The sequence below is a fragment of the Bombina bombina genome, chromosome 4, assembly GCF_027579735.1.
Source record: "Bombina bombina isolate aBomBom1 chromosome 4, aBomBom1.pri, whole genome shotgun sequence".
NCBI lineage: Eukaryota > Metazoa > Chordata > Amphibia > Anura > Bombinatoridae > Bombina > Bombina bombina.
This window is the reverse complement of record NC_069502.1, coordinates 599,747,910-599,763,281: the sequence shown is the minus strand read 5'-3', so window position 1 is coordinate 599,763,281 and position 15,372 is coordinate 599,747,910.

The following is a 15,372-nucleotide window of genomic DNA, read 5'->3' as shown; positions in this document are numbered from 1 at the left end:
AAAATGGAAAGGTTAGTTACCGCATCTGGCCAAATGGGACAAGCCCAGGTACCTCGTCAAGGTCCTTCCCAATACCTGGGACCCTAAAACAGCCACACAATGCAAGCTTTCAAATCCAAACAAACTGGGAACAAGGGAAGGGTGCACAGGAATATGTAATCACCCTATACATATACAAAACACGTATGGGAACTGCCAGTGGCACCCAGGGCTGAGCATGTTGCAGGGTCATAGGATGTGTACCCGGTCCAGTATGAGAGTGCAGTTCCCTTCCGTGTTTTGTATATGTCTAGGGTGATTATATATTCCTGTGCACCCTTCCCTTGTTCCCAATTTGTTTGGATTTGAAAGCTTGCATTGTGTGGCTGTTTTAGGGTCCCAGGTTTTGGAAAGGACCTTGACGAGGTACCTGGGCTTGTCCCATTTGGCCAGATGCGGTAACTGACCTTTCCATTTTTGCTTTTAAATCTTAGCTGAGAGCTTGTAAGTGAGTGCTGGGTTTTCTCTGTGTGTTGTATTAATTTGTTTTGTAATTTTCCCTATGGTTCTTGCACCCAGACCTGACTGGGGTTAACTGCCTGTGACTCTGGGAGCAGCACGGTTTTTGAGAGAATGACATCTGAAGAATTGGAGATCATGCACATTCAGAAGGATTTTTCAGCCTTGCCCTTTACACACTGAGATATTCCTTGAATCTTTTAATTATATTGTGAGCTCTAGAAGGTGAAATGCCCAAAATCCTACCGATTTGTCTTTGGGGAATGTTGTTCTTAAAGTGTTGGATTATTCACCGATGCATCAGTTAGCAGATTGGTGAGCCTCCACCCATCCTTGCTCTTGAAGAACTAGGCCTTTTTTGGAGGCTCCTTATATACATTACTATGATTACACTATTGCCTCACCTGTTTCACATCACCTTCCTATTTCAACTTGTCACATCACTATTAGTCTTAAATTTGTAAAGTTACAATTATTAACTAAATAATTCCTATTTAAAACTAAATACATACTTACCTGTAAAATAAAACCTAAGTTAGCTACAATATAACCAATAGTTATATTGTAGCTAGCTTAGGTTTTATTTTTATTTCACAGGTAAGTTTGTATTTATTTTAACTAGGTAGACTAGTTAGTAAATAGTTATTAACTATTTACTTTCTAACTAGTTAAAATAAATACAAACTTACCTGTGAAATAAAACCTAAGCTGCCTTAGACTAAAATCTAACATTACAAAAAATAATAAACACGAAAATTACAAAGAATAAAAAAACCTACCATTAGAAAAAATAATAAACTAAATTATCTAAAATAATAAAAATGATTCCTATTCTATTACCCTTTTAAAAAAAATAAATAAAAAAAAAACACCCCAAAATAAAAAACCCTAATCTGTAATAAACTACCAAGGGCCCTTTTCCTACAAAAGAAAAACAAACACCTCCTAAAAGTATACAAACCCCCATCCCCCAAACCCACAAAATAAAAATAATGTAAAACCTAATCTACCCCTTGCCCTGAAAAGGCATTTGTATGGGCATTGCCTTTAAAGAGCATTCAGCTCTTTTTCCTGCCCTTAAAAGGACATTCAGCTCTTTTATGAAATGCCCAACCCCTAATCTAAACATAAAAACTCACCCTAAAACAAAAAAAAAAACCATTACACAAATTATCAAACGAATTATCAAAAATAATAAATATTATTCCTAATCTAATACCCATTTAAAAAAAAAAAAAAAAATACCCTGAAAAGGGCATTTGTATGGGCATTGCCCTTAAAAGGGCATTTAGCTCTTTTGCATTGCCCTGAAAAGGGCATTTAGCTCTTTTACGAAAAGCCCAAACCCTAAACTAAAAAAAAAAACACCTAAAAAAAATGTAAAAAATCCTAACACTAACCCCCCAAAATACACTTACAGTTGCTGAAGTCCCGCTTGAAGGATCTTCATCCTGTCGGCTCTATCTTCATCCAGGCTGCTCCATCTTCATCCAGGTAGCATCTTCTATCTTCATCCCAGTGGTGTCTTCTATCTTCATCCTGGTGGCGCGGAGCGGGCCATCCTGAAGAATCTGTTGCGAAGCATCCTCTTCATATGGTTGCCGTATACTGAATCTTCAATGCAAGGTACTCGATTCAAAATGGCGTCCCTTGCATTCCTATTGGCTGATTTGATCTTTGAAATTTAAATAAGCCAATTGGATAAGAGCTATTGAAATCCTATTGGCTGTTCAAATCAGCCAATAGTATGAGAGCTACTAAAATGCTATTGGCTGATTTGTTAGAGTTAGGTTTTTTTATTTTGGTGGGTTGGTTGGGTGGTGGGTTTTACTGTTGGGGGTCTTTGTTTTTTTTACAGGTAAAAGAGCTGTTTAACTTAGGGCAATGCCCTACAAAAGACCCTTTTAAGGTCTATTGGTAGTTTATTGTAGGCTAGTTTTTATTTTATTTTGGATAGCCTTTTTTATTTTTATAGGGCTATTAGATAAGGTGTAATTCTTTTTTATTTTTGATCATTTAGTTTGTTATTTTTTGTAATTTAGTGTTTGTTATTTTTAGTAATTCAGTATTTTTATTTTTTGTAATTATTTTTATTTTTTGTAATTAGATAGTTTGTAATTTTTATAGTAGTGTTAGGATTTTTTTAATGTGTAATTTAGTTTCTTTAATTGGTAGTTAGTTTAATTTTAGTTTAATTGTTAGTTTAAACTTAGTTTTTTTAATTTATCAGGTAATTTTTAGTATAATTTAAGATAGGGAAATTGTAATTTTAATATAAAGTTAGGGGGACGTTAGGTTTAGGGGTCACTAGTTTAAATTAGAGGTTAATAGTTTAATTTAGTATATTTTGTTGTGGGGGCTTGCAGCTTAGGAGTTAACAGGTTTATTATAGTGGTGGTGGTGTAGGGCTTAATAACTTTATTATAGTGGTGACAATGTCGGTTAGCGGCGGATTAGTGGTTAATACATTTTGTTAGTGGAGGCGATGTCGGGAGCGGCAGATTAGGGGTTAATAAATTTAATCTAGTGTTTGCGATGCGGGAGGGCCTCGGTTTAGGGGTTAATAGGTAGTTTTTGGGTGTTAGTGTATTTTTTAACACTTTAGTTATGAGTTTTATGTAACAGTTTTGTAGCATAAAACTCATAATTACTGCTCTTATATGGCGGTACGGATCTTGTCATTATAGGGTGTGACGCAAGCTTTTTAGCCTCACCACAAAACTCGTAATGGCTGTGCTATTGAAGTCCCATGAAAAAAAATTTTTTTTACGAGTGCGGGACTGACGTTACAGGCTAAAAGGCTTGCAGTACAGCTATACCGACAAGACTTGTTATGGCTGCGGTGCTGTTTCAACGCTGAAATTACAAATTTTTCAGCGTTAAAACACAAACTCACGGGGGCGGAGCCAACTACAGAGCTGACTGGTCGCATGAGACCGGAGCTCCCTCTACAAAACAGCTTTTTCCCCAGTAAAAATCTCCCTTTAATTCGACAAGCTCTCCCAAATTTATCCTAAATACACCCTCAGGCATAATACTTCTTAGACCTCTGCATTTTTTTTTGTTTTCTTACCCTTTTTTTTTTATATATTAATCTATATACCCCTGAGGACTGATCACGCCTCTAACATCCAGCCCTGCTCCACACTTCTGGATTAGCGATACCTCGCTATGGAGCGCTGAAGTAACCTCCTACCTGCTCCCTCCTGGCTTTCTCTGCCTCTCCGGTGGCTCCGGTGACTAGCTGGAGACCGGGGAGGCCCCGGCACACCATCTCTCGGAGCTTCAGAGGCTCCTAGGGATACAGGAGAAAAGCCCGCGAACGGCGGCCATCTTTGACTCTGCAGCCGCACTTTACTCAGTACCCGAGTTGGTCCCTGGCAGCGCCTAGTCACACGGAGCTTCTTCTGCAGGTACTCGGCTAGTGGAGAGAAGGCCTTGATACCGCTGGAACACCTCAGGACCCCTTCTTCCCAGGTAATCTTGCACCGGGGTCATCTGCAAACCCCCACAGCTACCTCCGATCCTGTCACACGGCCTCTACTTGGGTCTGCATCAGATGCTAGTGGGTTCCCCCAAAAAGGAAACAGGGAGAGGAAAATAAAGAAAAAAAGCAGGCACAAATCAGTACCCTTGCCCAGCTGTAGCGTTACTCTTAAGCTCCCAGTCTCAGAATACATACAGCCAAATTACACACTGGAGACAAGAACTTTCCCTGACAGCATAAATTTTATACAGGACACTTTATAGCAGACCCAGCTCACTGAGCTACACAAACACTCCAGCACTAATTCAGACACTATACCTGCTGCATTGCAAGCCATAATTAACTACTAGAGGTCTCCACATCTACCTGAAGCAATTTCATGGACACAACACCACGGCTGTGGAATAAGCTGACAAAACCTCTTTTTTTGCTTCACACAGTCTGAGCCTTTACACCCTCCTGGGTAAAGTCCACACTGAGCAGATCATCTACATAATTTATAACTACAGACACTGCTCTGGGACCACACTGAGTTACTCTGCAGAACTTTTGCTGGGGACTTTTAAAATCACCCCTCTTATTGAGGCCACCTCACGACTCTTCCCCCCAATATAGTCTGCAGAATTTGTATCATACCCAGGTCACTTGCTACCATTGTGGAGCCTCATCCTAGAGAGGACACTCTGCACAATCTATACAGGAGCAACATCTCTACTCCCCTGGACGCCCCCCTCTCCCCCCTTTCCCGCGTCCACCCCTAGGGCGCGGGTCATATCCTTTCTCCTTTTACCGGTCTCGCCCAGAGGTGGTACATCCCCAGGAGAGGGGGAATCGCTCACCTTTCCCACAGACCTGCAGTGAACTACTGAACCTCCCTATCTACACCCTGATATAGGAAAATGATGGGCTAGAGCACCTGGCTTTGGAGGGGCGGGGGTAACATCCCCCCAAAAATTCATCTATCATTGATTCAGCAACCTCAAGCCTGCACCTTTAAATTCTACTCTCTGGATAGCCTCTCACCTATGACATGGCTCAGTCTATCAAAAGAAAACCAAAGCACCAGGAAAATCCTAAGAGGACTCTCACGGATCACTTCCATAGTAAAACCTTCTCAGATCCTGAGTTCTCAGGAGAGGATTCCAGAGATTCAGCAGCTCCAGGGGCAGATAATTCTAGACCTGAGGTAACTCGCAAAGATAAAACCACACTCTCTCAATCAACTTTTCTAGAATCCATCAGAATCTTAACTGATAAGATGGACACTCACTATTCGTCCCTAAGGCAGGAGCTCCGTCACTCAGTTGGCGAACCGAAACGCGAGATCTCTTCTCTGGGAGAGAGAACTGAAATCCTTGAGAGGAAACATGAAGATTTGGCGACTGATCATGCCAACCTCCTAGCTTACTCTCAATCACTAGCAGAACAAATGTCCGATCTCGAATCCAAGTTGGCAGATAATGAAGACAGATCCCGCCGCAACAACCTCAGGATCCGCGGAATTCCGGAAGATGTCTACATCAAACCTCCAACAATACTTGGTTACATTGTTTAAGATCATCCTTGACTCCACCACAGATCAAGATCTCCTAATGGACAGAGCACACAGGTCCACACGCCCCTGTAACTCCATACCTGACACTCCCAGAGACGTCATTGTACGCCTACACTACTACACCACTAAAGAGAAGATCATGAGAGCCTCCTTCACTAACAGACCCCTTAAGGAACCATACAACAAGTTACAGATCTTCCCTGACCTATCTCCATACACACTAAACAAAAGAAGGACTTTCCATCAGTTCACCCTGGCTCTCAGACAAAACAAGATCAAATACAGGTGGGGATTCCCTGTGAAGTTACATGTTCAATACCAAGATTCATCTCACACAGTCTCCTCCTTAGAACAAGGCATGAAACTCCTCACCACCTGGGAACTCATTAGCCCCCCTGGACTACCCCCCAGGAAAAAAGGAAAAACAGGTGATCTGGACCCCTCAGCCTCTGAATGGCACTCCAGAGCCTCTACTCCACTACTTCAAGACCTGGGATGACCCTTATGTCCTATCTGAAGTTACTTGTTGCACTAATATCCCTTTTCCTGCCCCTTTGAAAGACTGTTTCTTTCCATTTTCCTATTGGACTTACCTCCAGGGGTTATTTTGGGATTGGGGGTGTACATACGGGTACACATCTTACTCTTTTTTCACCCCCCTATCCTAGGTCTCCCTACCTGGACGCTTATTACGAACATTCGACGGACAGGTAAGCCTAGAGCCCACACACGGGTACATATCTTACTCTACTCTTGGCTCACGGCTCCTTATTTTCCTATACAGTTCTGATAAAGTCTTATTATGACAAGTTTATATATCGCAAGTTTACTTGTGATTTGTTAAATGTCCGAAATGTTATTTTTCTTGTTGATTTTGCTCATTAAGTTATTGCATTCAGTCTTTGTTCTTTCTAAAGGAAATTTAGGATTCAATGTATACAAACTTAACACAGGTATTATTGGTCTAATATTATTAGCTCACCCTTCTCTTAGTATCCTTTTGTCCTTTATTCTCCTCTATCACCATTGCACTTAGCTAACTAAAAAGTTGTTATCAGAATTTATGCTCTAGGTTAAATGTCCAGGTCAACAAGGCCATATTTACTCTCTCTTATAAGTTTTCTATACCACCCTCAAGCTCTTATTACTTGTGATTTGTTAAATGCCCGAAATGTTATTTATCTTGTTGATTTTGCTCATTGAGTTATTGCATTCAGTCTTTGTTCTCTCTAAAGGAAATTTAGGATTCAATGTATACAAGCTTAACACAGGTATTATTGGTCTAATGTTATTAGCTCACCCTTCTCTTAGTATCCTTTTGTCCTTTATTCTCCTCTATCACCATTGCACTTAGCTAACTAAAAAGTTGTTATCAGAATTTATGCTCTAGGTTAAATGTCCAGGTCAACAAGGCCATGTTTACTCTCTCTTATAAGTTTTCTATACCACCCTCAAGCTCTTATTCTCATATCCACAACTGTCATGATACCTCCATTAACCTTCATGTTCTTTTTACATTTACCTCCATCCAACTCCTCTTCCTCCCTTACTACTTATCCTCTCACCACATACATTAAATCATACCTTTCTATACAGGATAGTCCTTATACAAATATCTACTTATCCAGTTCTCAATATTCTACACATCATCACCCTCTACTGAATCATCTCACCCACCTCTCCATCCAACATTGGGGGGCTCTACCCCCGCTTCCTCTCGGCCCTCCCTCCCACGCCTCCTTCTTACCTCCTACTCGAACACTGCCACTATTTCTACCCCTTTCTACAGGATTGCACTTTTTTTCTCTTCTCCTATTTCCTCCCATCTACCTCCCTCCCCCAATACTTATTCCACCATTTGTCCCCACCTCTCACTTCCACGACTTACAGCTCCGTCTACCCGTCCTCATATTAACCCCCCACTGAATATACATTCAAGGCTCCGCCCCCCCCCCCTTCCTCAATCCCCCCCTCTCCCTTCACCATATACTCCTCTATTTACGATAGCTCAACTCAAGGCCTCTTAACATATCTCCTCACCCCTTCCTACCCATATCCCTCTCCTCCTTTTATACAAAGCGGCTCTGGCCCGCTGTTTCCCTTCTCCCGAAATATATATCTTTATAAGTGAAGTTAACTCTTGCTCCCTATCTCTATAATTGGTACTCATCCACATTTTTCGGACTCTACCCGACCCCTCCCCCCCCTTTTTTTTTTTTTTTTTTTTTTTCTCTCCCCTTCTTTGTCCTTCTCTCTCTTCCCTATACCCCCATCTACTGATCACAACCCAAGTGCACCATGAAAGGCCTACATCTTCTAACTCTTAATGTTCAGGGTTTGAACTCCCCTACCAAACGAAGCCTCCTTTTTAACTATTTACGTAAAAACCACGTAGACATCGCCTTCATTCAGGAGACACACTGGACTCACGTATATTCCAAACGATACACCTCCAAACACTACCCAACACTTCTAGATGCAACATTCCCATCGAAATCTAGAGGGGTAGCTATCTATATAGGCAAGAATGTCCATTATGATCAGATCTATACCGAGTTAGATCCCCAAGCACGCTATATTATCGCTGTCTGTAGAATAAATACCCACCTAGTTACCCTCCTTAACATATATGCACCGAATAGTAAACAAGTCAACTTCCTTAGAACTTTACTTAAGTCTATAGCTTCTATACAGCAGGGAGACCTCATAATAGGAGGGGACTTCAATCTCGTATGGGATATACAATTAGACAGATTAGGACCTCCACTCTCTAGAAATGATAGAGCAACCCACTCCCTATCCTCAGCCCTCCAATCACTAATAGCACTACATGACTTATATGACGTTTGGCGTGCTCTACACCCACAAGATAAGGAATTCACTTTCTACTCTTTTCCACATAGATCACATACGCGCATAGACTACTTTTTTGTATGTGCCAAGTTCCTTGACAATGTCTATTCTACTACTATCTCCCCAGTTTCGTGGTCAGATCATGACTCACTCCACATGCAAATAGGCCCATACACCCGCCCACCTCCTCTCACTTGGCGCCTACAGGACTGGACTCTTACAGACCCACATCTTAAGACTTCCCTACAGAACATAATCACAGATTATATCTCCCTTAATGACAATGATCAGACCTCAGCACAAAACCAGTGGGCCGCCCTGAAGGCAGTGGTGAGAGGCCCCCTCATCCAATTCGAATGGGAGGCTCGGGCAAAAGGCAAGTCCTCCTTATCCTCTCTGAATATCCAACTTCGCCAACTTAGAGCAGACCTATCTCACACATACTCCCCCTCTCTCAATGACAAAATCTCAGACACTATGAAACAAATCCAAACTCTTGAACTCAAGAAAACCCAATCCATGTTAGAGAAGTATAAAAGGATTTATTACCATTTTGCTAACAAAGCCTCCACGCTTCTAGCCAACAAACTTAAAAACCGCACAGCCCAAGCCAGAATCATGTCCATACGCACTCCCCTAGGGACACAGGCTACTGCCCCTCGTGAAATTGGTAACACTTTCAGGCAATATTACTCTGACCTTTACAATATAGAGTCCAATCTGGAATCTCCGGCCTCCTCAGTCCAACATATCTCTGAGTTCCTTAGATCCCTTGCCCTCCCCTCATTATCTCCCGAGGACTCCTCCCCTCTGACATCCCCGTTCACCACACAAGAAATCTCAAACGTTATACGCAACCTAAAATTAGGGAAAGCCCCTGGCCCAGACGGATTCACAGCTAGGTTTTACAAGACTTTCTTACCTCAGATCCTCCCTATCCTCGGTAAGTTCTTCCAAGACGTACTATCAGGTACCCCTCTAGCAACTGAATTTCTAGAAGCTACAATAGTTACCATTTTAAAACCGGGTAAACCCCCTGATTTGTGCAGCAGCTATCGACCAATCTCATTGATTAACACTGACACCAAAATATATGCCAAACTCCTTGCCAATAGGGTTGCAAAAGTTATTCCCTCCCTTATAGCGAACGATCAAGTTGGTTTTATCCCAAATAGAGAAGGAGTCGATGCAACTAGACGAATCCTGGATATTCTACATCTTGCGGACTACCGGCAAATCCCCTTCCTGGCCCTGTCACTAGACGCAGAAAAAGCGTTTGACAGGGTCAGGTGGGAGTTCCTATGGGAGGCTATGACCATTTTTGGTTTTCCTACCTCCTTTGTAGGTGCGGTTCAAACTCTCTATAACCGCCCCACAGCTACTGTTCGCGGGGTGGGGTTCCAATCTCCCAAATTCACGATTGCAAATGGTACCCGACAGGGCTGTCCCCTATCCCCACTGTTATTTGCCCTCACTATAGAGCCCTTAGCTCAATCTATCAGATCAGACCCTCAGACATTAGGATTAACAATAGGTCCACATACCCATAAAATTTCCCTCTATGCAGATGACATCACTCTCTTCCTCACTTCTCCTGACACTTCTCTCCCTGCAGTCTTTACTCTCCTCGAGAAATTCGGTTCACTATGCTTCTATAAATTGAATGTAACTAAAACTGAGGCCCTTCCCATAAACATCCCTCCGCAAACCCTCTCTATACTACAGTCCACCTATCACTTCCAATGGAAATCTTCTTCGCTTAAGATTCTAGGAGTTCACCTCAGCCCAGATCCCCTGACCACGATATCACAGAATTATACCGATAGACTTCCGGAATTTAGGAAGTTGCTGGATTCATGGGAGTTTAGGGAGATCTCTTGGACAGGCCGTATTGCCGCGATAAAGATGTCCTTCCTCCCCAAGGTCACATATCTTTTTAGATCTATTCCTTACAACATCCCGAGACCACTCCTTAATAGATTTCAAAGTCTAATCACTTCGTATGTCTGGAGAGACCGTCGTCCTAGGACTTCGGGCCGCACACTCGAAAAACCGATCCTACAGGGAGGCCTTGCTCTCCCGAATATGATCACATATTACAATGCCGCAAGACTCTCACATATCCTTCGCTGGAATGATCCTGAGAGACATCTCTGCTGGTACTATCTAGAATCCTCACTATTGCCCTCAAATATAACCCTCCCCGACATAATCTGGATCCCCCCCCATCACAGACGAGACGTTGATGGCCTGCATCCTATTTTCAGACACACACTCCGATTTTGGGACCAAATCAGACACCACTCAGACATCTCCCCCCACCCCTCTCCAGCCATGACAATCTCTGCCGCTCTCTTCTGCCTTCCAGACTCCCACCATGACCTATGGCCACAGGTACACGCACTACAGGTCTCCGACCTCTATGAGCTAGATACATGGCTCTCACACCCAGCAATGTGTGCGAAATTTCAACTTCCACCTAAATTACACTTTGAGGGATTCCGATTGAGCACTCGCTTACGCACTTGGGGTTACCCTAAACAAACTCTACGCCCTTTAACCACATGGGAGAAAGCATGGCGGGGAGCTCACGCTCTCCGACATCTCCTGACCCTTCACTACAATTTACTTATTAACCCGGCTCCTTCGCAAAAAATCTCACAGCATCAGGCCTGGGAGAGAGAAATCGGTCTTACCCTTACTCTAGAGGATTGGCATGCCAGAATTAAAACAACCAAAAAGATCCTCCATTGTGCCACACTGTGGGAACTACATTATAAGATTTTGGTCCGTTGGCACCATGTACCAACCATCCTACACAAGATCTATCACTCCCAATCTCCAGAGTGCTGGAGAGGATGCAAGATGCTTGGTTCTCCACTCCACATATGGTGGTCTTGCCCAATAATTCAGCCATTATGGAAGAAAGTATTTACACTCCTTCGGGCATTAGGCCTCACCCCCCCATTTACCCCTGAGGTTGCCCTTTTACACATGCGAATGTCTGACCTTACCACCTCTGGAGAAGCACTCACGATGTATGTCCTCATGGCCACAAAACTGACCCTAGCTAGAGCTTGGAGAGAGGAGAGGTCGCCAACTCTCTCTCAGGTAATCTCATCTACACATTACATTGGCCAAATGGAACAATACTCGTTCAGAGTACTTGATAGCACTAATGCCTTCCATGAAATTTGGCTCCCATGGCTCACTAGGTTCCCCAACTGGTCCTCAAGCCCTTAAACCACACCATAGACTCATTAATCATCTTCTGCTTTCCAGTTCCTTCACCCCCTCTCCCCTTTTTTTTTTTTTTTTTTCTCTCTCTCCTCTCTCCCTGCTTCTCTTCTCCTCTCTCTTCCCCTCTATAACCCATTATGTCCGTCTTATATAAATCCCAGTATTCTATATCTCTATCATGTTGAGTACCAATATCATCTTTAAACACAGACTCAATATCTAAACCTGTATTTACAAAGCGTTACTTCCAGAAAAGAGACCCACTTACCGTATAGACTTGCTTTCATCCTTATTTCCATGTTTCTTATTCACTCTTTCTTTTTTTGTTATATAAAAGTATGCAATATCTGACATTTAATTGTATTATTCAATGACATTACATTGTACCTCCAATTTTATATCTGTTGGCATACTGTTGTTTAATATGTTGTCTCAATAAAAAAAAAAATTTAAAAACACAAACTCACAACTTGTAATCTAAATGTGTTTTCAATATAGTACAGTGTGAATTGAATTTTCAAATGCCCTTTTTTCTTCATTTTCCATACTTTCCCAACTTTTTCAGGAATTGGAGTTGTATGTATATATGTGTATGTATGTGTGCACATACATATTTACACATATAAACACATGAATAAACATAGACACATTATATATATATATATATATATATATATATATATATATATATATATATATATATATATATTTTACATAAGTTTTGTAAAATTTGAACCCTAACACTTTACTTTAAGTCTCAGGTCACACTTATTCTTCTAGCATTATTTTGACTTTTGTTTAAGCCTAACCAATATCTTTCAACTTGTATTATGAGTGATGTTTAGCGAGGTTGTGATATCCATTGAAAGTATAAGGTGTGCCACAGTGATATTGTCCCTGCTAAACCTTCTCTGGTAATTCAGTTTTACCATGAACTTGTAATATAAATTTGTGTGCTAATTTTAGCGTGGTCCAGTGATATTGACATCAGATCCTGAGCTCTGCTTGTAATCTGAGTTTATGAATATTAAATACATGTGTAGAAATGGGAAAATGGCTGATTTGTGGTTAAAGGGCCACTGTAAGTAAATATTTTCTATGCCTGTTACTAACTAACTACCCTAAATACGCTTTTTATCAATAGCATTTCATTAACATATCTCTACCGTATATCAGAAATCTTGTCTGCAAATTTAATTGTTTTCCAAACCCACTCCGTGGGTATCCTTTGCTCTGTACCAATCCGTTTACAATACCTAGGTTTCAAAATGGTGCTTTAAACACAAAGTTATTGGTTTAAGTATTTTGAACATGCAGTGCTGAAAATAGTGAGCAGGATAACGTGATATCATCGGCAAATAAAAGATATAACTTTTAGAACGTTATGAAACTTGGTTTTGGAGAAAATATAGGTCAGTAGGTTTTAATTAATGTTTATTAACTTTAATATGTTAGTTGTTTAGCTTAAAAATTATAACAGAAAGTAATCCTTTAACATCTGTCTAGTGTTTTGAAAGCTGGTAAAACTTAAAGCAAACATTAGAGGATGCAGGATAGAGGAAATTATTAGAGCTTCACAGCTGATTATCAGTAACAATGTAACACTGCCTACATTGTTACTATTAGCTCTTTAAAAAAAAAAAAATAGTATATTAACATAAATTATATAAATTGTATAAAAACTAAGATTTTGTGGATGCATTGTGTTACTTGCACACAGATCAGTTCTCAACTATTAAAGGGACAGTGTACTGTAAAACGTATTTCCCCTTAATATGTTTACAATGACTTTATATACCAGTAGCAGAGTATATATAGATATAGATAGAGAGAGAAAATAACTCATTGTGTAAACCATTTACAAATCTAAACAAGTCAGAAGACTTGCTTATACCCCAGAAATTCTCTGATTACACTGTTTCCAATGCAGCAAAGGACTCTGGGGGAAGATATGCAAATGAAGCTAACAATGACTCACTTTTTTACATCTAGCCTGCTTTTTCAGACAGACTTCCCTTTACGCCATAGCATTGCTGCATTACACAGCTTCTAAGCTTAGCTAGGGTTAGTACAGTGATTCAGACCAATCCCAGGACAGCTGTTTCGTGGTTATTGCCACTCATCAGCTGGGAGTAGGTTGAATCACTGCTTGGTAAAATTGTTTTCTGGGGGAAATACAACAGCAACAGCCTCCCTATATTTTAAATTGCTGTTATATATATACTGTATATATACTCCTTAGGCTTTATTTTTGTGTATGACATAGCAAATGTTTTCTTTGTTACGACAACCCATTTAAATGGGCTGAACTTTATGTGAAATTAGATCTCCTTATTTTATCGTTTTATGTACACACATGCTTCCTTATCTTTTCTCTGCCTGCAAATTAAAGCCTTAGAGAAAAATTAAAAATGAACATTTTACCTATCTCCCCTACCTCCCACTGGCAGCATTTATTCTTCTACCAGCTATGTTTACATAGATTTTCTATAGCTAGTACTTAGTATTACACTTTTCATTATAGGTGAATATACCACTGGCAAAATCATTTGCTATTAGTAGACAATTCAATACACTTCAGTAGGTAAAATGGATAATTTGGGATCAAATAAAAGGGGAGAAAGTTCTCTTTACTTTTAACAATTATATGACTTAAATTAGTTCTGGATTTATATACATTCTTATTATACTGATTTTTTGAAAGATTAAGTTAGATTGTGGATTAAGTATTGACCTACTTTTTAAATTGGGTACTACAGTAATGAAAAAGACCAAAACGATAGTCTTGGGTTGTCATGTTCCTTGTTCAGAGGAGGATTGCCTGGTATTTGGGGACTGGACTGACCATGTTAAGTGGGATCAGACTGATATACTTTAGAAAAGTTCTCCTCTGTGAAAAGCACAATTGGGCTAAAAGAGACTGCGCACAGGTGGTGTCAGGGATGACGGTATCAGTCTGAAATAGACCCAAATGCTAGGATGAATTAATATACACACGCTAGCACACTGAGTATTATCCAGGACGTGACCAACAACTGCGACAGATAGTAAAGATCCACAGGTAAATAATGTAAAGTAACAGGTACTCACAATAGTGGACAGGTATACTAGGATCAGTCAGATGTTTAAGTTCCAGTAGGCAGAAGCAGGGTTAAGCAAAGGCAGTGTCAGGGAGGCTGAGGTCCGGTAACTTTCAGTTAATACTGGAATAGGCAAAGGCAGTGTCAGGCAGGCAAAGGTCCGGTAACTTTTAGCTAATACAGTTTTAGGCAAAGGCAGTGTCAGGCAGGCAGAGGTCCAGTAACTTTAAGGTAATACTGGGTTAGGCAAAAGCAGAGTCAGGCAGGCAGAGGTCCGGTAACAAAAATACAATTACTCAGCAGAAGAGCACCCTATAGAACAAAGTTCAATAAACTGGCATTGAATATCCATAATGCCGGAAGATTATAGGCTTGCTGAAATCATCAAAGCGGGACAGTCACAGAAACTGCGGCACACAAAGTTCCCAGAAGCTGCAGGAGAGCAGCTCGATCACGATCGCGATTGTGACAATGCCCCCTCCTCAAAGACCCCTCCTGGGGTCAAGACAAGGTTTTTCAGGAAAAGTTCTATGAAAGGCCTTAATGAGTGCAGGAGCATGAACATGGCAAGCAGGTTTCCAAGACCGTTCAGTAATGGGGTATCCTTTACAATGAATCAGGTAATGCAACTTGTTGCCACGTAATTTTGAATCGAAAAT